The 27,699-nt window shown below is 45.3% G+C and overlaps 1 protein-coding gene across 2 annotated transcripts in view; it reads right to left on the bottom strand.

The window, feature by feature from the left end:
* HSF4 (heat shock transcription factor 4) overlaps positions 1 to 27,699 on the bottom strand; it is a 463,098-nt gene that overhangs the window by 311,210 nt on the left and 124,189 nt on the right. The window lies entirely within an intron of this gene.

Genomic DNA, 27,699 nt, shown 5'->3' with positions numbered 1-27,699 from the left:
AGCCTTATCAGAAATAGAAGTATTAGAAGTGGTAATGTCTAGGTGAGAATGAGTTAGCAAGGTACGTGCCCCACTAGTGGAAGAAGAAAGGTAAGGTAGAGACCCAAACAATTAGTTATAATAGGATCAGAAAATGATGTGCCGTATGAATGGAGCTCTTGACAAGTTATGGGCTGATAAGACGTTGGCGATGTTAAGTGATACGGGATGGTCTACAGCATCTCCCAGGAGGTTAAAGTCTCCTAAGATGGTAAGATTGGCAGCACGCATAAAAAAGTGGATAAGGGCATCTGGAGGTGTCATCAGGCATGTGATATAACAATGCACCTGAAAAAGCAAAAGTGGTAGAGAGACTAAATCTAAATAGAAGGTTTTCGACAAGGTACAAAACATTCTTGTCTGTGATGGAGAAAAACAGTGCAGAGTGATAAATAAATACAATACCCCCTCCAGTTCTGAGAGGTCAATTGAAGTGAACATTAGTTGGGTGGCTCAGTTATTGCAATATCAAGTGAGGAGGAGTCCCAAATCCATGGTTACCTGAGGAAAAGGAAATGTATTCTGAAGAGATAAAGTATGTGATTTCCATCTTGTGATGGAGTTAGGGAACTCATATTTTGAAAGTAGTGAGTTAGTTTAGCCAGAGGCATAGGCGTTATTCCTTCTTTAACTGGAGTGGGGAAGAGGCAATTGCAACAAGAGCAATTACATTTAGATTCAAAAGGTGGGACCAGGGAGGAGAGGCACTTTAGCAGGTGTTGTGTCTCACAAATTTGAGAATGGCTGTCGAATATACAAGGTGAGGAGCCAAAGAAGCAGGGTTTTGGATGATGAACGATCCAGTTTACTGATAGACACAGACGGGCTTACATTTTAAGCAGGGGTGGAGCTATGCAAAGAAGGAAAGCATGTAGTTCAGGACACTGGGTTGCCTGTAGTGAAAACAGAAAATGGAGTGGGCAGAGTAATACAAACTTGAGCCCAGATGCTTCCAAAGACTATTGTGAGGCTTCCTTCTAGATACTTCTACTAGGAAAGAAAAACAAGTTAAAGAAACAATGTGAAATAAAAGAAAGTAAAAGTAATTCCAATAACAACATACTGCAGAGGTGCAGCAGTAATTATACAGGTTCAAATAAAGGGTAGGAATTCAAGCCAGGCACCTCCAACAGTACAAGAAAAAAACAGTCCGGTTAAGGTTAAAAGGTGGATATGCTCAGAAGAAACCAATGTCGTAAATTAGCATGGATTGCCCAAGTCAGTGCCTGGATCAGCTGTAGATGTGCTGCATCCTGGCTTGTAGAACTCACCATTAAAAGAGGGGTGGAGCTATGCAAAGAAGGAAAGCAAGGATTACCTCTATGTCCCTCTTCTTCGTCCCAGTCATCACTTTTGACGTTTAACCCCACCTCAAGACAGGAAACAAAACAGGAATGCTATTGCTAGCCCCACCTACCCTCAGCTAGGAACTATAAAAGATTAGCATTCTCGCAGCACTTCCTGTTTTGTTTCCTGTCCAGAACGAGGGAATGCTGATACCAGCCGGGCTGACATCTCCATCATGAAGCAAGAGTTTCCCTATGCAGGGCTCATGGCGAAACCTAGATTTCATCCGAGCTGGGCATGGGAAGGCAGGAGAAATGATTCCCAGCTCAGTTGGAGATCTTCCATGGTAAAATATGGGCGTTTTTTACTCACAATATTCCCCATACTGCTTTTTTTCTTTTAAGAGGACGCCCCGTGGCAAGGGGCCCCGTTGTTTTATGTTGTCCTCGTACGAGTCCTGTGTAAAACGCACATGCTTGTTGGAGCCCCAACTAGTATATGAGTTGGAGGTATAACACACATGCACATCTAGAATCAACGCTCTAGTGTTTGGCACTCCCTCAAGTGCATATGAGTATTTAATCACACATGCATGATTTTACCGTTTCAGCGCAGATGGGAAATTCTTCTTCTAAAAATAGGCATGTCGCTCCCTCCTCCTCTTTCTCTTTGTCAACTGAAGGGATTGAGGTCTTGCTCTCCTTCTAAAAGGGTAAATGGAGAGGTAATGAACGATGAAAGCATCCTTTCCACTCCACGGTATGATCAAAGATCCCGTGTGGTGGAAAGTGGAATGATCAGCCTTCTCAAGCGCCACCAATCCCGAATAAGCCGGTGTACTGTATGGATTTTCATTGCATATTTTTGTACTTTAACAACAAAGGCGTTTCAACAACGTCAGGATAATCTGTCTGTGTTAACACTATGATTGGTATCAGTTCCTAAAATAAAAGAAAAGAAAAAAGGAAAAAGAAGACACACAACAACCAGGTAGGTTGTGGGTGTTATACAATGTCTCCAACGTAGGTATGAGTATGCAAAGAAAGGAAAAGGTACTCCTGTGGGGTACTAATTGTGCCCTCAGGCACCCTGCGGGTGTCTAGCATTATCATTGGTCACTGCTCCTCGTGGGGGTGGCACTGCAGTCCCTCACAGGCCCTACTGGAGGGCTCTCTGACGGAGATATTTTAGGAGTTGCTGCATTTGTGCATGTGGGTGTGTGGGTTTTAAAAGGTGCAAGTGGGTGAAGATTTAAAATAACCCAATAGTTACCCTGATATGTTTATTCGGGTGTCCTGTGGGTTAGGCTAAAAATATAGATCACGGGGATGGAGATGCACTTTATGTGAAAATGAGAGGGGAAAGGAAGCAAAATCAATCCCGCTGCTCTCAACTCGTGTGGTAGTGTCCCTAGCGTAGTAGGTGTGCAAAAGGGGTCGACATGTTTCGCGCTGTGAATTGGTCCCTATTGGATCCCTAAGCGCTTCATCAGGACCAATAGAAGGAGTAGGAGTATGAGAATCAGGGATGGAGATGGCCTATATTCTCCTAAAGACCTTTGTTGAGGTGTCATTGAACAAGTACTGTCGATGGGATACGTTCTTATGCATATACCCTGGTCACAGCCCTCCCCAGATTAAAAGTGGGCTGCTTCAGCGGTGGCTCGGGTGTTAGAAGGCAATTCTCTCCTTCCTTCCGTAAACCGGAAACCTACCCGTCTTCCGTGCTCCTTGTCCCCCCTTCTCCCAGTTAGGTTTAATCTGTCTGTGTTGCCTAGAGTCATTTATCAATTATTATCTGTTTCTCTTTTAGGTCATACCTAAGTTACACATGTCTGACAAGTAACCTGGCGATTTTCTCGTTTTTGGGTATGTGCTACTATTATCGTTGCCTACCCTATACTAACTGTACACTGTCATTTAATGATTACAATTAAGTCGTTTTTTGTTCAGCACCTCTACGGTTCCACTTTTTTGTGCCCAGTCTAAATGTAGACCGTAATTTATAAAATTATTGCATATCTTCTGTACCCGGTACCCTTAAACGTCCTACTCCATCATTTGTGAATTCCTCATCTTATGCATGTGTAACTTATGCTTTCCTTCTATGGCGGATATACCCTCGGTTCAATTTGCCTTTCCTCTTGGTGTTTTACCCCATGATGCAAGATATTTTCTGGAAGCATGTTATAGAATAAATATAGATTGGGTAGTGTGCACAAATATTATACTATACTAAAGATAGCCTTAACAAACTAAAGGATATGCCTTTTGATCCAGAGAAGTAAATACTATTGATCCTAGATGTAGATGTGGATGTGGGGTATTCAAGTTTACCAGAATATGTACCTCGATTGATTTAGGTTTACCAACACCATGGCGATTAAAAACACTTTACCAATTGCAATAATAGCAATGTGGTCTATGCTCTAAATGCCTGAGAAGATTGCTCTACATAGGGATGAAATCGTTGAAGATACGAATACGTATCACAGAGCACAGAAGCACAATCAGATGCAAAAAAGTCAAAAAATTGACACGACACTACACTGAACAACAACATACGGCATATGACATGGAGTGGTTCATAATTGAGAAACTGGAACAGAAAAGAACAGACATAACCAAAGCATTGCTAAGGTTTGAACAGAGTTGGGTGTTTCACTTAGGTACTGATTCACTAGGGCTGAATGATGATATACCCTGGGGAGCACTGATCAGATAAACTAAGCCATGTCAAGACACAGAAAAAAAGAGTAAAATGACCATGCTAGAAATTACAATATAGATAACATCAAATCCGACATGATGAAGGGGATAAACTATCGCTCTCTGCTCATTGCCCGAGTAATGGGATGGCTTTAAGCTATACACATAAAATATGATTGATGGGCTATATACAGTGAGAGATAACACTATCGCCCCACAGGCGATAATAAATTTAGGAAAGACAGAATCGTGTGTTTACATTCGCATTGCCCCGGGAACAAGGCTTGGTACGGGATCAGCCAGCACCACACTGATTAAATATACATTCTTTGATAGGGCACATTTTCCTTCTTTTGAAATAAAATGAATGACCCCATCCTTGTGGGAACCGAGAGTCGACGATAGAACATACCATTTATAAAGTTGCGTCCCTACTTCCACCAATTTCCGGTTTCACATTCCCCAGAATGGCGACACAATAATGAATAAGGGACTATGAGTCCCAGGATCCTCCAGGCGTATGTGCTAGTAGCACAGGGCTCTGCCCGCCGGAGAATCTGGAATCAGGCGTAAACAGACACACAAACAACCAGTGCTTCACACGTAGGAAGAGCAGACACACCCTCCTCTTTGAGCACAGGGCCCATACTTTGGATTGGCAGCGGAATCGGTCTCGGATGAGTCATCGGATAACACTCCTGGAAAAAGGCAGGAGCACTGTTCTCACCACCATAACTCTGGATTTCTAACTCGCCAACAATATCCGGATGATCAGGTGGCAGGTAGAAGGAGGGAAACACGCCCACCGCGGGCCCTTTAAAAGGAAAGATCTTCCAGCTGACGGTCATCGGACCAGTCGACTGGTTCCTAGGGGCACGGTAGGATCAACTGGGCTCTCTACCTTGATTAAGTGAGTACAATTTTGTGTTGGCAGACAAGATGACCTAAGAAATCCCATAGGTGGCAAAGAAATTAAGATCTCCATACTATTAACGTTAAGACTAATGTTTGCTCTCTTTAATTTTTCTTCATGAATTTTCCATCTTTGAAAACTCTATTGTGGTATGTCGCCCTAGGCTATAACCTACAGTGTGACATCAGGAGAGGCCAACCCCAAACAGACCATGAGTAGTCAAGAGTATATGACTAGGTAATATCATCTTCTTTCTTCCCACATGTGTAATGTGTCACATATGCATGCGTTTTTTAATACTTTTACAGCACCTCTTCGCATTTGTTTAAGGTATTAAGTGTGCTAGGATGTGTTAACAAATATAAATCTTGAGGGTCTGAATAGAAGAAAAATAAGCGCCTTAGAAGCTAAAGTAGAGAATAATGCGCTTCGGATCTTTCTCCCTACTATACATACATTTTAATGTTGTCTTGCTACTACCCCTTTTGTATCAATTTCCAGATGAATCAATAATAACCCTATTTGAGAGGTAGGTCCTATCTACTTTTTACATTGATGATGATCCTGCACTAACTCCTATTGTGTAGGGACACAGACTTTGCCCTGATGAATTCCTTAGACCAGTAGGCTAGTTATAGGCAGAAACATGTTGGCATGATAAATTCTACTCAGTGATGCATTTAGGTCATCAAACCATGATATGCCTCCTGAGTTTACCCTTTAGTACTTTAAATTAGAATACCACCTTAATAAAGGAAACTTTGTGGCCTATCCTAAGTCTTTTTTTAATCAGAAAAACTGGATCTGAGCATTATCCAGAAAAGATAAGTAATATCTAAGATCTCCCTCAGACCAGCCCCCTCCTGAGGTCGAGTCCACCCAGGTAGTATCATCTTACATGGGTGGGACGAGGTGTCAAATGATGAAGCATGTCACATTACGCGAGTGAGCCATCCTCATCCAACTCTTGGTGTTACTTCAAATACTGAGCGATATTAAGGTTGTACGGTTAGACAGCAGGGTTCGTGTTACACCAAGCCTATATGTGTTCGCCACAAGCCAACTAGGCATAGGGTGATGTCCTAGGGTGTCATGCCATTTTATGTTGTGATCTGCCCTATCAATCTGCAAGTTCTGTCATCTGTCTCTCAGCACAGATGCAGCACGTTTCTACACTATAAATGTGCAGATTGCTGGGTAGAGAGGGACAGAATGGGCAGAAGAGCCGGTAGGGTGGTACTGGAAAGAGAAAATGCAGCAAAGAAACCACAGTAAGAGGGCTACCAAAAGTAGGTGAGGGGAACGTCAGTAAGAAACATGGAATGGATGGAAGAAACTTAATGAGGTGACTCTTGAATACATCAAACTCTAACAAGCCGTAGCTATTGGGTTAATTGGGAGAGGTAGTGTAATAGTATAGGGGTGAAGTTTTGTGGGACAGACACGAAATCTGTTGGAATCAACTGGAATAAGCATTGGCAAAGCCAACAGGTAGGGGTTAAATGTGAGAACACATGCAAACAGGCATGAATACATTATGCTTCCATGTGATAGCACATTAAAACTAGACCTACTGGCTTTGTCATTGCAAGATAGTGGTGGTGGTAGGAGTGCTGGTGGTGTAGTGTTGGCGGTGGTGTGCTACTGGTAGTGTTGCGGTATTGGTAGTTGCATGGTACTGGTAGATGTTGTGGGTTTTTTGGTGGTGATGAAATTAGTGGTGATGGTGGCTTTGATGTCCTGGTGTTGGTGGTGGTATTGGTAGTACTGGCAGTGCAATATTGTTCTTGGTGGTGTTATATTGGTGGCAGTGGTATTGGTAATGGTATTGGTGGTGCTACTGATATTGTTGCTGGTGGTACTGGTGATGCAATTGGTGGTATAGTTAGTAGTGGTATGAATGTCTTTGTTGGGGTTAAAATTGGTGGTTTTAATGATGGTTGTATTGTTAGTTTGCTGTTGGTGGTGGAGGCATTGATGGTAGTGGTATTAATATTAGTGATTGTGGAACAAATAGTGGTATTGTTGGTGGTAACAGTATTGTGATGGAGCTACTGGTAGTTTAGGTGGTGCTGGGACGGTATCTGTGGTGGTGGTATTGGTGGCGCTGTTAGTGGCATAGTTTGCAGTAAGAGTGGTGTTATTGTTGGTAGTATTTACAGTGGTGGCATTATTGATGTGGTATTGGTCGTAATGGTATTGGTGGCAGTGTAGGTAGTGTAGGTGGTGGCAGCATTAATATTAGTGGTGGTGGTATTGGTTTGGTGGTTTTGTAGCGGTTGTGGTACTGAATTTGTAATTATTTATGTGGTGGTGTTACCTGTATTGTTGGTTTTGGTGGTGGCGATTTTAGTGGTATTTGTTTTGACATTGGTGGTGGTAGTTGTGGTGATATTAGTGGTAGTAGTATTGATAATGTTCGTTTTTGTGGTACCACTAGTGGTGGTGTTGTGGTTTTGTTTTGTGATAAAGATAGTGATGGCGGCGGTGTGCTATTGTTGTGATAACAGTGGTGCTGCTGGTGGTGGTGGCATTAGTGGTATTGTGGTGGTATTTGTGGTGTTGATGGTGATGTTTGTGGTATTGGTATTAGCAGTGGTGGCATGGGTGTATGTGATATTGATATATTGATGGAGATGGCAGTGGTATTGCCGGTGTGGTATTATTGGGGATTGTATTGGTGGTGATGCAGTATTGCTGCTACTGGTATTCATTGTCGTTGGCGTTTGGGTGTTGATGTGGTATGATGGTATTCGTGTGGTTAATTGTGGATCTCTTTATGTGCCCACATATTAGCATGTGCTTATCTTGTACAGTTCCACTTTTTTGTGCCCAGTCTAAATGTAGACCGTAATTTATAAAATTATTGCATATCTTCTGTACCCGGTACCCTTAAACGTCCTACTCCATCATTTGTGAATTCCTCATCTTATGCATGTGTAACTTATGCTTTCCTTCTATGGCGGATATACCCTCGGTTCAATTTGCCTTTCCTCTTGGTGTTTTACCCCATGATGCAAGATATTTTCTGGAAGCATGTTATAGAATAAATATAGATTGGGTAGTGTGCACAAATATTATACTATACTAAAGATAGCCTTAACAAACTAAAGGATATGCCTTTTGATCCAGAGAAGTAAATACTATTGATCCTAGATGTAGATGTGGATGTGGGGTATTCAAGTTTACCAGAATATGTACCTCGATTGATTTAGGTTTACCAACACCATGGCGATTAAAAACACTTTACCAATTGCAATAATAGCAATGTGGTCTATGCTCTAAATGCCTGAGAAGATTGCTCTACATAGGGATGAAATCGTTGAAGATACGAATACGTATCACAGAGCACAGAAGCACAATCAGATGCAAAAAAGTCAAAAAATTGACACGACACTACACTGAACAACAACATACGGCATATGACATGGAGTGGTTCATAATTGAGAAACTGGAACAGAAAAGAACAGACATAACCAAAGCATTGCTAAGGTTTGAACAGAGTTGGGTGTTTCACTTAGGTACTGATTCACTAGGGCTGAATGATGATATACCCTGGGGAGCACTGATCAGATAAACTAAGCCATGTCAAGACACAGAAAAAAAGAGTAAAATGACCATGCTAGAAATTACAATATAGATAACATCAAATCCGACATGATGAAGGGGATAAACTATCGCTCTCTGCTCATTGCCCGAGTAATGGGATGGCTTTAAGCTATACACATAAAATATGATTGATGGGCTATATACAGTGAGAGATAACACTATCGCCCCACAGGCGATAATAAATTTAGGAAAGACAGAATCGTGTGTTTACATTCGCATTGCCCCGGGAACAAGGCTTGGTACGGGATCAGCCAGCACCACACTGATTAAATATACATTCTTTGATAGGGCACATTTTCCTTCTTTTGAAATAAAATGAATGACCCCATCCTTGTGGGAACCGAGAGTCGACGATAGAACATACCATTTATAAAGTTGCGTCCCTACTTCCACCAATTTCCGGTTTCACATTCCCCAGAATGGCGACACAATAATGAATAAGGGACTATGAGTCCCAGGATCCTCCAGGCGTATGTGCTAGTAGCACAGGGCTCTGCCCGCCGGAGAATCTGGAATCAGGCGTAAACAGACACACAAACAACCAGTGCTTCACACGTAGGAAGAGCAGACACACCCTCCTCTTTGAGCACAGGGCCCATACTTTGGATTGGCAGCGGAATCGGTCTCGGATGAGTCATCGGATAACACTCCTGGAAAAAGGCAGGAGCACTGTTCTCACCACCATAACTCTGGATTTCTAACTCGCCAACAATATCCGGATGATCAGGTGGCAGGTAGAAGGAGGGAAACACGCCCACCGCGGGCCCTTTAAAAGGAAAGATCTTCCAGCTGACGGTCATCGGACCAGTCGACTGGTTCCTAGGGGCACGGTAGGATCAACTGGGCTCTCTACCTTGATTAAGTGAGTACAATTTTGTGTTGGCAGACAAGATGACCTAAGAAATCCCATAGGTGGCAAAGAAATTAAGATCTCCATACTATTAACGTTAAGACTAATGTTTGCTCTCTTTAATTTTTCTTCATGAATTTTCCATCTTTGAAAACTCTATTGTGGTATGTCGCCCTAGGCTATAACCTACAGTGTGACATCAGGAGAGGCCAACCCCAAACAGACCATGAGTAGTCAAGAGTATATGACTAGGTAATATCATCTTCTTTCTTCCCACATGTGTAATGTGTCACATATGCATGCGTTTTTTAATACTTTTACAGCACCTCTTCGCATTTGTTTAAGGTATTAAGTGTGCTAGGATGTGTTAACAAATATAAATCTTGAGGGTCTGAATAGAAGAAAAATAAGCGCCTTAGAAGCTAAAGTAGAGAATAATGCGCTTCGGATCTTTCTCCCTACTATACATACATTTTAATGTTGTCTTGCTACTACCCCTTTTGTATCAATTTCCAGATGAATCAATAATAACCCTATTTGAGAGGTAGGTCCTATCTACTTTTTACATTGATGATGATCCTGCACTAACTCCTATTGTGTAGGGACACAGACTTTGCCCTGATGAATTCCTTAGACCAGTAGGCTAGTTATAGGCAGAAACATGTTGGCATGATAAATTCTACTCAGTGATGCATTTAGGTCATCAAACCATGATATGCCTCCTGAGTTTACCCTTTAGTACTTTAAATTAGAATACCACCTTAATAAAGGAAACTTTGTGGCCTATCCTAAGTCTTTTTTTAATCAGAAAAACTGGATCTGAGCATTATCCAGAAAAGATAAGTAATATCTAAGATCTCCCTCAGACCAGCCCCCTCCTGAGGTCGAGTCCACCCAGGTAGTATCATCTTACATGGGTGGGACGAGGTGTCAAATGATGAAGCATGTCACATTACGCGAGTGAGCCATCCTCATCCAACTCTTGGTGTTACTTCAAATACTGAGCGATATTAAGGTTGTACGGTTAGACAGCAGGGTTCGTGTTACACCAAGCCTATATGTGTTCGCCACAAGCCAACTAGGCATAGGGTGATGTCCTAGGGTGTCATGCCATTTTATGTTGTGATCTGCCCTATCAATCTGCAAGTTCTGTCATCTGTCTCTCAGCACAGATGCAGCACGTTTCTACACTATAAATGTGCAGATTGCTGGGTAGAGAGGGACAGAATGGGCAGAAGAGCCGGTAGGGTGGTACTGGAAAGAGAAAATGCAGCAAAGAAACCACAGTAAGAGGGCTACCAAAAGTAGGTGAGGGGAACGTCAGTAAGAAACATGGAATGGATGGAAGAAACTTAATGAGGTGACTCTTGAATACATCAAACTCTAACAAGCCGTAGCTATTGGGTTAATTGGGAGAGGTAGTGTAATAGTATAGGGGTGAAGTTTTGTGGGACAGACACGAAATCTGTTGGAATCAACTGGAATAAGCATTGGCAAAGCCAACAGGTAGGGGTTAAATGTGAGAACACATGCAAACAGGCATGAATACATTATGCTTCCATGTGATAGCACATTAAAACTAGACCTACTGGCTTTGTCATTGCAAGATAGTGGTGGTGGTAGGAGTGCTGGTGGTGTAGTGTTGGCGGTGGTGTGCTACTGGTAGTGTTGCGGTATTGGTAGTTGCATGGTACTGGTAGATGTTGTGGGTTTTTTGGTGGTGATGAAATTAGTGGTGATGGTGGCTTTGATGTCCTGGTGTTGGTGGTGGTATTGGTAGTACTGGCAGTGCAATATTGTTCTTGGTGGTGTTATATTGGTGGCAGTGGTATTGGTAATGGTATTGGTGGTGCTACTGATATTGTTGCTGGTGGTACTGGTGATGCAATTGGTGGTATAGTTAGTAGTGGTATGAATGTCTTTGTTGGGGTTAAAATTGGTGGTTTTAATGATGGTTGTATTGTTAGTTTGCTGTTGGTGGTGGAGGCATTGATGGTAGTGGTATTAATATTAGTGATTGTGGAACAAATAGTGGTATTGTTGGTGGTAACAGTATTGTGATGGAGCTACTGGTAGTTTAGGTGGTGCTGGGACGGTATCTGTGGTGGTGGTATTGGTGGCGCTGTTAGTGGCATAGTTTGCAGTAAGAGTGGTGTTATTGTTGGTAGTATTTACAGTGGTGGCATTATTGATGTGGTATTGGTCGTAATGGTATTGGTGGCAGTGTAGGTAGTGTAGGTGGTGGCAGCATTAATATTAGTGGTGGTGGTATTGGTTTGGTGGTTTTGTAGCGGTTGTGGTACTGAATTTGTAATTATTTATGTGGTGGTGTTACCTGTATTGTTGGTTTTGGTGGTGGCGATTTTAGTGGTATTTGTTTTGACATTGGTGGTGGTAGTTGTGGTGATATTAGTGGTAGTAGTATTGATAATGTTCGTTTTTGTGGTACCACTAGTGGTGGTGTTGTGGTTTTGTTTTGTGATAAAGATAGTGATGGCGGCGGTGTGCTATTGTTGTGATAACAGTGGTGCTGCTGGTGGTGGTGGCATTAGTGGTATTGTGGTGGTATTTGTGGTGTTGATGGTGATGTTTGTGGTATTGGTATTAGCAGTGGTGGCATGGGTGTATGTGATATTGATATATTGATGGAGATGGCAGTGGTATTGCCGGTGTGGTATTATTGGGGATTGTATTGGTGGTGATGCAGTATTGCTGCTACTGGTATTCATTGTCGTTGGCGTTTGGGTGTTGATGTGGTATGATGGTATTCGTGTGGTTAATTGTGGATCTCTTTATGTGCCCACATATTAGCATGTGCTTATCTTGTACAGTTACCTCCCAATTGTTTTTTCTTGTTATCCACCGGGACAGCTTGACCCAAAGGGGATCCTACGATGTGATACACAAAAAGCCATTAGGAAGTCATGTTAGTGTCAAGCATGCACTGGAGTTATGACAAAAGTATTACATAAATGCCTGCAACAGTAAAAACTGCTTTCTGTATGCAATGCATGTATCAGGTAAAGAATGTGACAAAAGTGTGATTGTTGACAGTACCTTTTCTAAGTAAACTAGTCAATGCAATGACTCGATAGAAGCAGAATGATACACCAATCAATAGCATGAGTGTGAGAGAAAAATACTCCTCTAGGATGATCTAAAATGTGAGGGGCGATTTCTCAAGCCAATAGATGAAAGAGGCTCACCCAGAAAAGCTAGTGATTGAAAGGGGTTGACACAAAGTTATATATATTCTACCAAATAGAGCAGGCAAAGTGGCCAAATTGGCATTTAACAATTTCCAGATTTAATTACTGAAGACTGATGAAACTCGCTAAGATTTTAAGTGATCCTGGTTTACGATTAACAATTTTACAGTGAACTTCTTATGACACAGAACCAGTAAAACATGTTTGGACACGTTCCTCCTGTTCTGAAGAGCTTCTATAATTCTAAGTTATTCACTCTGCCATGTGATGGGCCATTCCAGTGACACCGAGAATGATTTGACATTAACGAAAGAATGAGTCAACTTTTACCCAAAACACAAGTGATTTACTTTGTTGTGCAGGTGTCTCCATCTGAGATGATATATTGAGGCACATTTCAGTCCTCACTGTAAAACTGGGAGCCAGGGCTTGTAGTTTGTGGTTTTATACTTTGATCTTAGCCCGATGGTGCTGGTTACATATTTTCCGTCTTGGGGACTTGGTAGCCTTCATTGTTTAATATGCGGTAAAATGACTGTATCGCTATCATCCTACATTTTACTAAAGCCTTAGTCATATTATTGTCGACTAGATTTTCAAATGGCTTGTCTGGGAATTTTTGTTTGTCTTCAGGTCAGAGTACAAACGATAAACATCCATTACAACGCAGGCATTACATTGCAATGCCTTTACAACGCAACTTTTACAACTCAAGTGCCTTTAAATCGCATGCCATTACAATGCATGCCATTACAACGCATGCCATTACAACGCATGCCATTACAATGCATGTCATCACAACGCATTATAAGGTTAGTAATGGAGAATTTTAAGATTTTGGGTGGTAATGGGTTTTGGGGTAGTTGGGAATAGTAATTTTCACCCCAACGCTATCCAGCACTTTCCCTACTTTTACACTCACTGGAGGGAGAATAGTAATTTTTACCCCTACGCTATCCAACATTTTCCCTACTCTTGCACTTGCTGGAGTGGGAATAGTAATTTTTACCCCTACACTATCCAACACTTACTCTACTGTTGCACTCACTGGAGGGGAAATAGTAATTTTTACCCCTACAGTATCCAAAACTTACCCTACTGTTGCACTAAAAGTATTATGCGTTGTAATAATATGTGTTGTAATGGAATGTGTTGTAATGACATGCAATGTAATGGTAGTTGCATTGTAAAAACTGTGATGTAAAAGCATGCGGTGTAATTGTTTGCGTTGTAATGTCATATATTTAGTACAAACATATGCTGTAAAATATGTCTTCTTAAGGCTACATTTCACTATTTGTTTGACTTCTGCATCAACATAATAATACGTTTTAAAATGCATGATTCAAATGAAACCTGGTATCCAAAAGAAATGATAAGCCCCTTTAGCTTGCCTCAATGTAGGAATTTAGCAGTGGAACCCTGCTAAGCACATAAAAAACTTTCATCACATCACCACGTTTCACAAACAAAACAATAAACACAGTAGCCCAAAGTTTTCTTGGGAGCCTGTCTCTGGAACTGCTGAATGCTGAAGTTGCCGAATACCAAGGCTGCAATGGTCTTGATCCCATTATATGGCTCTTTTTTCCACCACCCTACCCTTTACTGTCTCTTTAATTTACTCTTACAGCCCTGCTTTCTTCCTTTGTCACTGTTTTCAAACTGTACTCATTCATTTTTCCCTGACAACTCTCTCTTCTGGGTCAAAATCTGTCTTCCTCTGGAACGAGTGCTTATTCCATCTCTGCAACCAGTGGCCCAAACCAAGTATGTATTGCTTCCCTCTCTCTGTCTCATCCGTTCCCTCCTATCTTTCAGACACAACTTTCTTTATTCAGAAATTATCCCCCCCAGCACCCACTTATCCCCTTCATCTTTGCACTCAAACCGCTGCCTGCCACTGTATCGCGGGATGATTATCTTTAAAGGGTTTAAATCATTCCAAGATGGCCATCCCTTCCTATGCATGCACTAGTGTGGTAGGTATCATGGAATGGTTTTCTTATGTTTTAAGAAATATCATCCCACAAAGGTGGCGGTGCAACATCTGCCTTCCACAAAATGTCTGCTGACTTGCCTTTAAGAGGATAGATGGGATTTTGATATACTGAAAATAGCCACCAAGTTAATTTCCCTCTGTGGGGTTTACTTGCATCCCTTTTCCTGCTTTACCTATAATGTCCATCAACTAAAAGCTCCAAAATACCTGTCCAGCAAACATTGAATCCCTGCCTGTGGCGATCTTCACATCAAAGATAACCACTGCTTGGAAACTTCCACGTTGAAGAAGCAGCTGTCTCTCAGTCAGTCTTTGGCTTCCTCAAAGACCTAGAGATCTCTATGTCTTGAGAATGACACGAGTCTCCTTTATCCTTATGAAGGAGCTTGAGACCTTTCTGTCTAAGAAACATCTTGGTACAAAAGGGGGTGGTGATGGACGGGGCATCAGAACCAATCAAACACTCACACCCAGTCAACAGATCTGGGTTTGATCCATCACCGTTCTTTAGCCCACTCTGCCACCCCAGTTCAGACATGGCCATATGCAAATCAGTCTGACCATGTGCCTCATGGGAACAGTCCAGCCCGAACTGCCAAGCCATGCCTTCTCTGGACTGGAAACAAGCTGGTTTCTGGCATTTCAGCCATCTTCAGCCAGGCTTGCTTGAATCCAGTGGCAAAGTGAGCAAGGGACTCACGTCTGAGAATTGCCAACTTATGGCAAACAAAGCGGTACAAAAGGGGGTGGTGATGGACGGAGCATCAGAACCAATCAAACACTCACACCCAGTCAACAGATCTGGGTTTGATCCATCTCCGTTCTTTAGCCCACTCTGCCACCCCAGGTTAGACATGGCCAGATGCAAATCAGTCTGACCCTGTGCCTCATGGGAACAGTCCAGCCCGAACTGCCAAGCCATGCCTTCTCTAGACTGGAAACAAGCTTCCTAGGACCGGTTTCTGGCATTTCAGCCGTCTTCAGCCAGGCTTGCTTGAATCCAGTGGCAAAGTGAGCAAGGGACTCACGTCTGAGCATACCCTGCCAACTTATGGCAAACAAAGCGGTACAAAAGTGGGTGGTGATGGACGGAGCATCAGAACCAATCAAACACTCACACCCAGTGAACAGATCTGGGTTTGATCCATCACCGTTCTTTAGCCCACTCTGCCACCCCAGGTTAGACATGGCCATATGCAAATCAGTCTGACCCTGTGCCTCATGGGTTCTGATGCTCCGTCCATCACCACCCCCTTTTGTACCGCTTTGTTCACCATAAGTTGGCAGGGTATGCTCAGACGTGAGTCCCTTGCTCACTTTGCCACTGGATTCAAGCAAACCTGGCTGAAGACGGCTGAAATGCCAGAAACCGGTCCAAGGAAGCTTGTGTCATGCCCCGCGGTCATGCCCCTACAGGCAGTGAGTATTTAAAGGACGAAGGGCGTGTAAACGCCGCTTCGCGTTCTTGCATTGAGCCCCATTTCCGTCCCGAGAGTTCTTGCCTGACTTCCTGTTGTTGTATTTCCGGTTTCCTGTTTCGAGTCGCGGACGATTCCCGGCTCCGGTGTTGGTCACGCTGTTGGTCCTGGTGAAGCGTGGCGCTGGCAGTGTTCTCTCTCCAGGAGCAACTGCGAGTGTTGCGCCCGCTCCCTATGGTTGTTGTGGATCCAGACGAAGTACCATTCAAGTAAGGTCTGCTGGTTAATAAGTTGTGCGGGGGTTTCCTGTCTCTCGTCGCTCCTTACTTGGGAGTTAGAAGTTGATAGGTGGTTCGTGAATCCCCCTCGCCAGCGCTACATGTCTTGGTGACTTCAGACCAGCGCTACATTTCTTGGTGAATTCAGACTGAAGCCTTATCAGGCCTGTGTGTAGTTGTGTTTTGCCTGCTGTTAAGGCGACTCCGAGGTTGTGAATTATTGGAGTCATTCCTTTGTGTTCTTACAACGCCCTAAGTATCGTTTACTTCCCTTTGCTTTCGCCAAGTATAAGTCCCTCTGCTTCATATCCCTCCCCTACGTCCTCCTGAACAGATATCAGGAATCCGGTGGTGATTACTGCGAGGACCATTGAGCAGGGGGTTAGGTTTCCCATACTCCTTCACAAAAAGCACGGTACTTGTTCTTCCTAAACCTCTTCTATGAATGGGTGGCATATTATACCTCCTTTGTTCACGATCCCTGCCTACCTGTTCTCCGCAGCTGCCCGAAAAGGAACTACTTACCTAGAGTAATACCTACATATTCCCGCAGACTAATACCCAAGCAGCTGGCGATACTCCTGGTAGGTGCCAGGGGAGTGAAGATTAGAAAGACCAAGGGTAGCGATACATAGATATTCCTATAACCATCTTTGTATTACAGCTGGGAGGCCCTCTTATTCTTCCTGCCAAGATCCATCACGCTCCTGCTGTTCCTCCTGCCGGAATCATCCATCAAGACCTACCTGTTCCCCCAACTATCCTTGTTTTGTTTCCCTGTTTTCCCCAGCGGGTTCTACGCACTCTAGAGTTTGATAGAGTCGGAGGAACGCGCGGGACGACTGTGGACTTTCTTCACGACTCCAGACGCTCCTGCAGAACATCCGCGATCCTTACAGCTTGTTTCCGGTCCAGGGAAGGCATGGCTTGGCAGTTCGGGCTGGACTGTTCCCATGAGGCACAGGGTCAGACTGATTTGCATATGGCCATGTCTGAACTGGGGTGGCAGAGTGGGCTAAAGAACGGTGATGGATCAAACCCAGATCTGTTGACTGGGTGTGAGTGTGTGATTGGTTCTGATGCTCCGTCCATCACCACCCCCTTTTGTACCGCTTTGTTCGCCATAAGTTGGCAGGGTATGCTCAGACGTGAGTCCCTTGCTCACTTTGCCACTGGATTCAAGCAAACCTGGCTGAAGACGGCTGAAATGCCAGAAACCAGTCCTAGGAAGCTTGTTTCCGGTCCAGGGAAGGCATGGCTTGGCAGTTCGGGCTGGACTGTTCCCATGAGGCACAGGGTCAGACTGATTTGCATATGGCCATGTCTGAACTGGGGTGGCAGAGTGGGCTAAAGAACGGTGATGGATCAAACCCAGATCTGTTGACTGGGTGTGAGTGTTTGATTGGTTCTGATGCTCCGTCCATCACCACCCCCTTTTGTACCGCTTTGTTCGCCATAAGTTGGCTGGGTATGCTCAGACGTGAGTCCCTTGCTCACTTTGCCACTGGATTCAAGCAAACCTGGCTGAAGACGGCTGAAATGCCAGAAACCGGTCCTAGGAAGCTTGTTTCCGGTCCAGGGAAGGCATGGCTTGGCAGTTCGGGCTGGACTGTTCCCATGAGGCACAGGGTCAGACTGATTTGCATATGGCCATGTCTGAACTGGGGTGGCAGAGTGGGCTAAAGAACGGTGATGGATCAAGCCCAGATCTGTTGACTAGGTGTGAGTGTTTGATTGGTTCTGATGCTCCGTCCATCACCACCCCCTTTTGTACCGCTTTGTTCGCCATAAGTTGGCAGGGTATGCTCAGACGTGAGTCCCTTGCTCACTTTGCCACTGGATTCAAGCAAACCTGGCTGAAGACGGCTGAAATGCCAGAAACCGGTCCTAGAACGCTTGTTTCCGGTCCAGGGAAGGCATGGCTTGGCAGTTCGGGCTGGACTTTTCCCATGAGGCACAGGGTCAGACTGATTTGCATATGGCCATGTCTGAACTGGGGTGGCAGAGTGGGCTAAAGAACGGTGATGGATCAAACCCAGATCTGTTGACTGGGTGTGAGTGTTTGATTGGTTCTGATGCTCCGTCCATCACCACCCCCTTTTGTACCGCTTTGTTCGCCATAAGTTGGCAGGGTATGCTCAGACGTGAGTCCCTTGCTCACTTTGCCACTGGATTCAAGCAAACCTGGCTGAAGACGGCTGAAATGCCAGAAACCGGTCCTAGGAAGCTTGTTTCCGGTCCAGGGAAGGCATGGCTTGGCAGTTCGGGCTGGACTGTTCCCATGAGGCACAGGGTCAGACTGATTTGCATATGGCCATGTCTGAACTGGGGTGGCAGAGTGGGCTAAAGAACGGTGATGGATCAAACCCAGATCTGTTGACTGGGTGTGAGTGTTTGATTGGTTCTGATGCTCCGTCCTTCACCACCCCCTTTTGACCCGCTTTGTTCGCCATAAGTTGGCAGGGTATGCTCAGACGTGAGTCCCTTGCTCACTTTGCCACTGGATTCAAGCAAACCTGGCTGAAGACTGCTGAAATGCCAGAAACCGTTCCTAGGAAGCTTGTTTCCGGTCCAGGGAAGGCATGGCTTGGCAGTTCGGGCTGGACTGTTCCCATGAGGCACAGGGTCAGACTGATTTGCATATTGCCATGTCTGAACTGGGGTGGCAGAGTGGGCTAAAGAGCGGTGATGGATCAAACCCAGATCTGTTGACTGGGTGTGAGTGTTTGATTGGTTCTGATGCTCCGTCCATCACCACCCCCTTTTGTACCGCTTTGTTCGCCATAAGTTGGCAGGGTATGCTCAGACGTGAGTCCCTTGCTCATTTTGCCACTGGATTCAAGCAAACCTGGCTGAAGACGGCTGAAATGCCAGAAACTGGTCCTAGGAAGCTTGTTTCCGGTCCAGGGAAGGCATGGCTTGGCAGTTCGGGCTGGACTGTTCCCATGAGGCACAGGGTCAGACTGATTTGCATATGGCCATGTCTGAACTGGGGTGGCAGAGTGGGCTAAAGAACGGTGATGGATCAAACCCAGATCTGTTGACTGGGTGTGAGTGTTTGATTGGTTCTGATGCTCCGTCCATCACCACCCCCTTTTGTACCGCTAAGAAACATCTTGCACACATGATTTAAACTAGAGACTCTACCTTCAGCTGTGGAGCTGTAGGATTTCAACTTGCTCATACCTGTTGTCAGCGTCAAAACGCTGATGACCTGTATTTACCATTCCTAAGCTCCCTTGGCCTGGTCGTCCTTATGTCAGCCCCATCTCCTTCCTTCAACCTACTTCCCTGCTCTTCTGCGAACTCTGCTTGCATATACACGACTAGATAACTAATCCATACACACAACATCACTTGTTTTTTGATGGCTTAATGTCTTCTTTGTGCTTTATTGTCTCACCACATGACATAAGCTCCATGATCATTTATGGTGATGGTGATGGTGTACCTGTTAAAATGCGCTGTGGTGCTGCAATGGGAACCTATAAGCTCCCTGGCTGTCCCATGTGATGCCTGTCATGCTGTGCAAACAACCAGTGCCACACCATAACCTTGCTGACTACAACTGTTTCCCTCCTGGTCTAGTCTGCCTTATACCTTCCATCCACCTTCCATCCAACCATTTTTTATCCTGCAGCTCTCAGTCTAATTGAATTCTGATTTCATGTGCTTAGACACATCACTTTTTCACCCAGGGCTCCAATCCTGATTACTGACAGCTTTATTGCTGTCATATGCTTAGTCCTCACACCATTCGATGTTTTTATTCTTCTCACACATACATCCTGTAAGCATGATGTCAGAGGATCTTTCTTTGCGCAATCACCACCAATGCCCTTGCCATCTGACCTGCATCCAGCCAACAAATGCTGATGATTAATTGTCTGCACAGTCTTCTGAGTAACCTTCCACTTCATGTACGAGGGTAAACTTCAGTACCTCCTATTTCAAGATCAGCCCTTCCAAATGCAGTGCATGAACTGCTTACATGTAGAGGACATGATGTTCATGTCCTACACACTGTCTCTACCGTCTGGAGGACATGAACATCACATCCTCACAGTAAGGGCAGGGAACCCCTCTGGTGCTCACACTAGATGGATTCCATTTTTATGCCCTCACTTTGGGCCCAAGGGAAGAGTTATTATGTATTATTTTCAGTTGGTTGTATGTCGGAAAAACAAGTTCCTCTACCCTGCCTACCTTTACAACGCAGTCTCTACAACGACTGTGTCTTAACCACGAATTGCTTTACCACGCATTCCTTACCACAAATTTTCGTTGTAAAGGCATGCATGGTAAACGGCTATCCATGGTTAAGGTTACCACCCCCTCCCTCTCCACCTGAGCCCAAAATACATTTCCCAACCTCTTAAATACTACCCCAAACCTCCCCCACCCCCTAAAAACGACTCAGACCCCCACTACTAAAAACTAAGCCCTGAACCCCCACCCCCTAAAAACTACTCCAAACCTCAACCCCCTAAAAACTAACCCAAACACTCCCACCCCCTAAAAACTACCCTGAACCCCCACCCCCTAAAAACTATCCCAAACCCCTCCCACCCCCTAAAACTACCTCACACCTCCCCCACCCCCTAAAACTACTCTGAACCCCTAAAAACTACTCTGACCCCCCACCCCTAAAACTACTCCGAACCCCCACCCCATAAAAACTACTCCAAATCTCCACCCCCTAAAAACTACCCTAAACCCACCCCCTAAAAACTAAACCGAACCCCCACCCACTAAAAACTACTCTGAACCCCCCACCCCTTGAAAACTACCCTGAAACCCCTCTTAACTGTCCTGTTCGCTTTCCATTGCTCCTCTCTCCCCGCCCATCCGGAACACTAGACCAACTTTGCCTTGACCATGCACATGGTTCACATGCGTGGTTAAGGCAAAGTCGCTGTTCGGGCAAGTCGCTGTTCGGCTTGCGGTCTTCTGGAACACATGGCTCTGGCCTCGTTGTTCCAGATGTTTCCCTTTCTAGTTACCGTGACACCCAGCACACAATGCGTGCTGACGACACTGAAACGGAGTTTGATCTATGCTCGGGCCAGATCCACACCCTTCCATCAATCTGCACATGAGAGGTAGCACTAGAAAAGGAGTACTCCCCTCTAAGTAGCAGTACCTCTCTTTAGTGAGTCCCTGCTCCACCACTCCAGGAGGACAGAAAGTGTACTAGGCACAAGAGATTTGTCTGTGTTTTTAAAGAATGGAGTAGGGGCCTGCCTGTCCTGGCATAGGGCCACACTTCTGACCGCTGCAGCCCAAACATCTTTCTGCTCCATTTGGGACAGAAAGTGCACTAGAGACCAGAGACTGATTTATTTTAAGGAATGCTGTTTGGCTAGCACATCCAGGCATCAGGCTTCACACGCCCACCACTGGAGTACCAACAGTCCTTCTGCCCCACTGAGGAGCAGAATGGGAGATTTATCCCCAATCTCCCTCCCAGGGAATAGCACATGGCCCTTGTCCACACACTCAATTTTCCATTATAGAAGGAGCCCGAGATGCTTTAGCAGCTCCAAATAAAATATGGATCGAGCTGGCACATTTCTTGTGCCTACACGATCATGAGGGAATGTTCCCTCATTTGCATGGGTGCTTGCCCTCAAGCAAATGAGGGACACTATGCCTCTGCACCTGTGCTGTATTAAAGACAAAGGTGCAGAGGCAAAAAACCTGTTGGGAAGCACACTGACTGAGCAGCACATAGAGGTGGCGCACTGTTGGTGAGCTACCGAGGGTGCAACTTGGAAGGGAGGCATGGGAGTCCCAGAAACCCCCCCGGAACATCTAACACAATGCGCCCACCTGCTGTGGGAACCTAGCCCCTCTTCAAAGAGAGGCTTAGGTGAAATACAGAGCCTCAGTTTCAATCTTGGATCTGTCTTTTAATGTGTTCTCCTCAATGCAGGCACAAACTGTCAGCGTTCACACCCGCACTGTCTGCCTTTTGTCTGTCTACTTCTGCCTGTTCCCTCCTTTTTCTGCCCCGTTAGTACACTTCTGCCTTTTTGTCTATTTGTGCTCTTGCCTTTTTTGTGCTTTGTGCTTTGTGCTTTTGCCTTTTTGTCTATATGTGCTCTTTGTGTCCTTTTTGTCTCATATTGTGCCCTTTTTTTACTCTCTTCTTGCCATTTTTCCTGCCACTGCTGCCCCCGCGGCCCCCGTGGCCCCTACCCCCATGCCGGTTCCCACTTCCTCCTCCCAGCGGCGATCCCTCCCCCATCCCCTACTTAATGGTGGCTGCTGTGCCGAAGACAAGCCCGTCTGCGCCCGTCTGTGACCAGCGCCAGGGACCCTGGTTCTCCAACCTCCCAGCGCTACGACTCCACGCACTCAAACCCGGAAGAAACTAAAACTGACAGCTATCGACTCCGAACACCACCCACGGCCAGTTCTCCTGCCGACACTGCCACCGCACCTTCACCCACCTGCAGACAACTTGGGCCACTGCCCACCCACCGGACGCCAGCACACCCAAACCCCTGAGCTGCATCCTCCTCAATGTACGCTCCCTGCACAGACACCAAGTGGAAATCTGGGACCTCCTCGACACCCTGACGCCAGAAGTTGCCTTACTCACAGAAACCTGGGCCAACACTACCTCCACCCTGACACCCAGCTCATCCTCTCCCTCACAAAGGAACCCGACACCACCACACTCAGTTTCCAGGAAGGAATGAAAGACATTGAGTCCTTGATGAGCAGCAGCTGCCTGAAGCTGAACTCGGAGAAGACAGAAGTCCTCATCCTATGATCCAACCACTCCGCATGGGACAACGCCTGGTGGCCCACTGCCCTCGGGAACCCCCTCACACCCACATCCAATGCCCGCAACCTCGGCATCATACTCAACTCCTCCCTCACCATGACGCGACAGATCAACGCCGTCTCCTCTACGTGCTTCAACACCCTCCGCAAGACCTTCAAATGGATCCACCCCCGAATCCAGAAAGACCATCACCCAAGCACTCATAACCAGCAGATTGGACTACGTAAACGCCCTCTACGCCGGAATCAACAATTCCCTGCTCCGAAAACTCCAGACCATCCAGAACACCGCAGCCAGACTCGTCCTCGGCATCTCACGACAAGACCACATCGCCCAGCACCTCCGAGACCTCTATTGGCTCCCAGTCGAGAAGAGAGTGACCTTCAAGCTACTCACTCGTGGCTACAAATCCCTCCACAACACCAGACCCCAATACCTCAACGAAAGAGTCTCCTTCTACGCACCCAAGAGAAGTCTCCGATCTGCTAACCTCGCCCTTGCCAAAACCCCCCGCATCCGCAGAGCCAGAACGGGTGGAAGAGCCTAATCCTACATCGCGGCAAAGACCTGGAACGAACTCCAGCTCAGCATCAGACATTCACTCACTCTGCAAGCCTTCAGGAAGAGCCTCAAGACCTGGCTCTTTGGGTGAGACGGAGCTGCATGATTCACCCCCCTCAGTGCCTTGTGACCCTCACGGGTGGGTAGCACACTTCACAAATACCTGATTGATTGATTGATTGCACTGAAGACAGCATTTTTTCCTGTAAGTGAGTACACTGTCCTAGTCTGCACAGAGCACAGCTTATTAAGGGTACCCCACAAAACAAACAGGGACATGTGTAATTCGGGCCCAGAGATGCCTGCTTTTTTCCTTTTTTTAAATAAGATTGTAGTGAGGGGCTGTCCATCATGGCATTGGGCTACAACCTCCACCTCGGGAGCCCTAGCAGTCTTTAACACTATTTGGATACCTTTGAGTGTACGTTATGACATATGGCCGTACAGAGAGGTGGCAAACCCCCCATCCTGCCTCCACAGGTGGCAGAAAGATTATTTGGTGCCTGGGGGTAGGAATCGATGGCAAGATGCGCCGACAGCCGACACCATTCCTTTTTTGGACACCAATATGTGGCGTATAGTGGGCATTCTGTCCCAGGGGCAGAAAGATTGGCAGTGAACACTCCAGTCTTCCCGTTAAGGGGGAAGACAGGTCATTCAGTTTCACACTTTTTCCCCTAGTAGTCTGGTGGACTTCTGCCCCCACCTTGGAAAGGGGAGATTGGGGCATTTACCCCTATCTGCTACCCAGAATGACAGAAAGCCAATAAGACCACCAGTGAAAAAAAAAGGTATGGGGTGATGGGGGCCGACTCGTCCTGCATCTAGTTGACCGCCAAGTTCTCAGGCACCAGACAGTATTCTGCCACCTCGGAAAGCAGACTTGGGCATCAACCACTAATAGGGGGAAGAAAACCCACAAGACTACCTGGCAAGAAAAGTGAGAAACTGGGATGGAGCGCCAAGCCACCGTGGCTTGAGGACCCCCTCCCCCCGCCGGGCAATGGACAATGTTTCTGTCCCCAGTAGAAGGCAGAATCAGGGATTTACCCTTCGCTTCCAATCCATATGTCAAACCTATGCCGAAAGAAATCACAGTTTCCTCTCAACCATGGAGAATGGCTGCATTATAGGGACTGTGGCTCAGCCAACAACAAGGGAACCAGCCCAGGGCATTTCTGAAACCTAGAAACCGAGGGGAATCCACGATATGCCACTTGTTTGCATCCCAGCATGTTTTAATTACTGAGAATGCACTGCAAATATAAACCAGCATTTGCAATGCAAAAGGTCTCGCATTTGCAAGAGTTTAAGCTATTGCCATTGCAAATGACAATGCCATTTATTTATCTGTTTTGAAAACCAACACATACATAAAAGGAATTGTCATTTACAATGACAATAGCTCAAACTCTCGCAAATGCGAGACCTATCGCATTGCAAATGCTTTTTAATAAACTACTTTCTTCGTGTCACAATTCAAAATGTTTTCTGCAGTTCAGTGCATTTCACAGATACCAGTTGTGGACCAGCATTCAGTGTGAGGTGATCGTCATTACGAACTGACAGACTTGGAGCTAAATATTCACCGACCAATTAAAAAAACCATTGTGGCTCAAAGCGATCCTCCAGTTATGTAATGGGATTTGGATTGTGTGCTCTTTATTTAAATTGGCAGTATGTAATTAGCCTGGGGCGCAGTGTGCTTAGGACTGCGTTTGTGCATTGCGTGTTTATGATATTGTTAATTCAATGCTCTACATCTAAGACACATACCATGTTTCTTATTAAAATGAAATGCTGAGTGCGCTGCTTCTGCTGTTTAGTTTGTATATCAGATCATGCAGGGCATTGCTTATGTTCTTTTATATTAGTGTTATTATTGCGCTCTGCGTTTTGTTCCGATCTTGCCCCGCACTGCCCTCCTACTGCCAGCCCAACCTGTCACTTATATTTCAATCAGAAGATCCTTGTGTATCAATTACTACAAAAGCCTAGAACATGCTGGCCCTAGCAACACTTCCGGCCCGCCTCCAGCTGTAACACACAGGAAACACTAGGCAACGTCAAAGGTGAAGTTTAGACTGCGCATATGCAAGGCAAAACAGCCACTCTCCCCAATTAAAGTTAGGCAGCTTTTTATTGACGCTATACATTTTGCAGCTTTATATCGTGCGAACTAGACCTGAAGATATCGGTGAGCACCAGTTTCATTACACATGGAAACATTCATGTTTTTGTAGACACGGGTAAATTTAATTATTTGTAAAAAAAAAATCACATGATGTGGAGCCGAGACTCGAACCTGGTTCTCCAGGGCCAAAGTCAGTAACTCTGGTTGTTAAGACATATTCTTAGTTGTAATAATTCCCCCCTGCCCCCACCGCCACAGCATTTAGAAATGAGGACCCATTGTTGGCGCTGTGCTGAAACCTACAGCATGGCACCCGCCTGAGGTGACATTGCAGACAAAGTCCCGAGGCGCAGAGGTCATGTTTGTTTGTGTAAAAACAAGCTTCAGAGTTTGTTTTTGTTTGGTGTGGGAACGGAATATAGCACCTTACATCGCATGTGTTTACAACACGGTTGTTACACCGTCCGCGTTGTTACATCGCAGTACATTACAACGCAAGGCGTTACATCGACTTGCTGTAGAGGGCACGCTGGACTTAGGAATAGTATAATTTACTATTCCAATTCCAGTGTGCGCAGCAGTAGGGAAGGTGTTGGAATAGCATATTATACTATTCCTTAGGTTAGCGCGACCCCTACAGCAAGTCGATTTAACGACATGCGTTGTAATGTACTGCGATGTAAAAAAAGGTCGTTGTAACTATTGTGTTGTAATCGTATGCGTTGTAAAGCATGCGATGTAATGGCTGTTTCCCGTGGGAACGTGAATGCGCTGCTAAGATCGTCTATCATGTGTAAACTGTGCCTGAGTTTTGTAGTGTACATATGTTTTTGGTCACCCGATAGATGATTTTGCCGACTGCTCAAAGTGAAAGAAAGCATGGCGTCCTTGCTCATGAACATTACACACATGGTGGCCAGTGAAGTGGTAATAAAAAAAGTAATAATAATGATAGCGAGCGCCGCACTCCAATATGATGGCGCCTGTGCACATTAAACTTATGCACTTGGCAACCTGTGAAGCGTGAGCAATGGCGATTCCAACAAAATAAATATATTAAGTAGTCCCAAAACGAAAGACATACAGACCTACAGCGTAACTTAACTGTAGTTGGTCGGTGCTGCTTCCCACAAAACGGAAGTGACGTATCGGAGCGCCAGCCGATAATGAGCCAGGAAAGCAAAGCAACACCAAAGTGAACCAATGGAAAGTGGCAGGCGGGATTAGATTCACAATACTGTTTACTACAGGTCTTGTAGATAACGCATGCGCGCTGCCTAGGCTCGACCTAAAAATAGACCAAAATCTCTCTCTTTCGACGGGGGATGATTGCAACATTTTGAGCCTGGGTTGGCGGGCATATATGCAACCCTAGCAACACTGGTCAAATACACAATTTTTCCTATATTTCTCAGACACTTTCAGTCAATAGCCAAAGTCTTACCGACCTGCATTCCCACACTTCTACTGAGAAAAATGGTAGACCATGTCTTGGTGGACGTGTTGCATGCCATAGGGACGGACCAAAACTGTAACCATGTGAAAAGCACATTGACATTACATTGACTTCACATGGTCTAAGGTTTGACCGGTTCCTGTCACTGGCAACGGACCCTCCCACTCAAACCGGTTGCTGTTTTTATCAAGAGAAGCGTGGGAACCATGATCCATAAGACTTTAGTAAATCCCCACAGATTCTGGAATTTTCTCTCACCGAATGTGAGACCACTCTGTGATTTTAGCCAAGGTTTTACATTTGCTGGCCGACTCACACAAGTTGAGTACCATTTTTATTTGGAGAAGTGTGGGAATAATGGGTGGCAGGACATTTGTCAATCCCTGCAGATTCTGGAAGTTCCTCCTCACATAAAATATAGAAAAGTCTCTGAATTTAG

Source organism: Triturus cristatus, chromosome 12 (genome assembly GCF_964204655.1).
Source record: "Triturus cristatus chromosome 12, aTriCri1.1, whole genome shotgun sequence".
NCBI lineage: Eukaryota > Metazoa > Chordata > Amphibia > Caudata > Salamandridae > Triturus > Triturus cristatus.
Note: the sequence above shows the minus strand (reverse complement) of the source record. Positions and strands in the feature narration are given on the sequence as shown.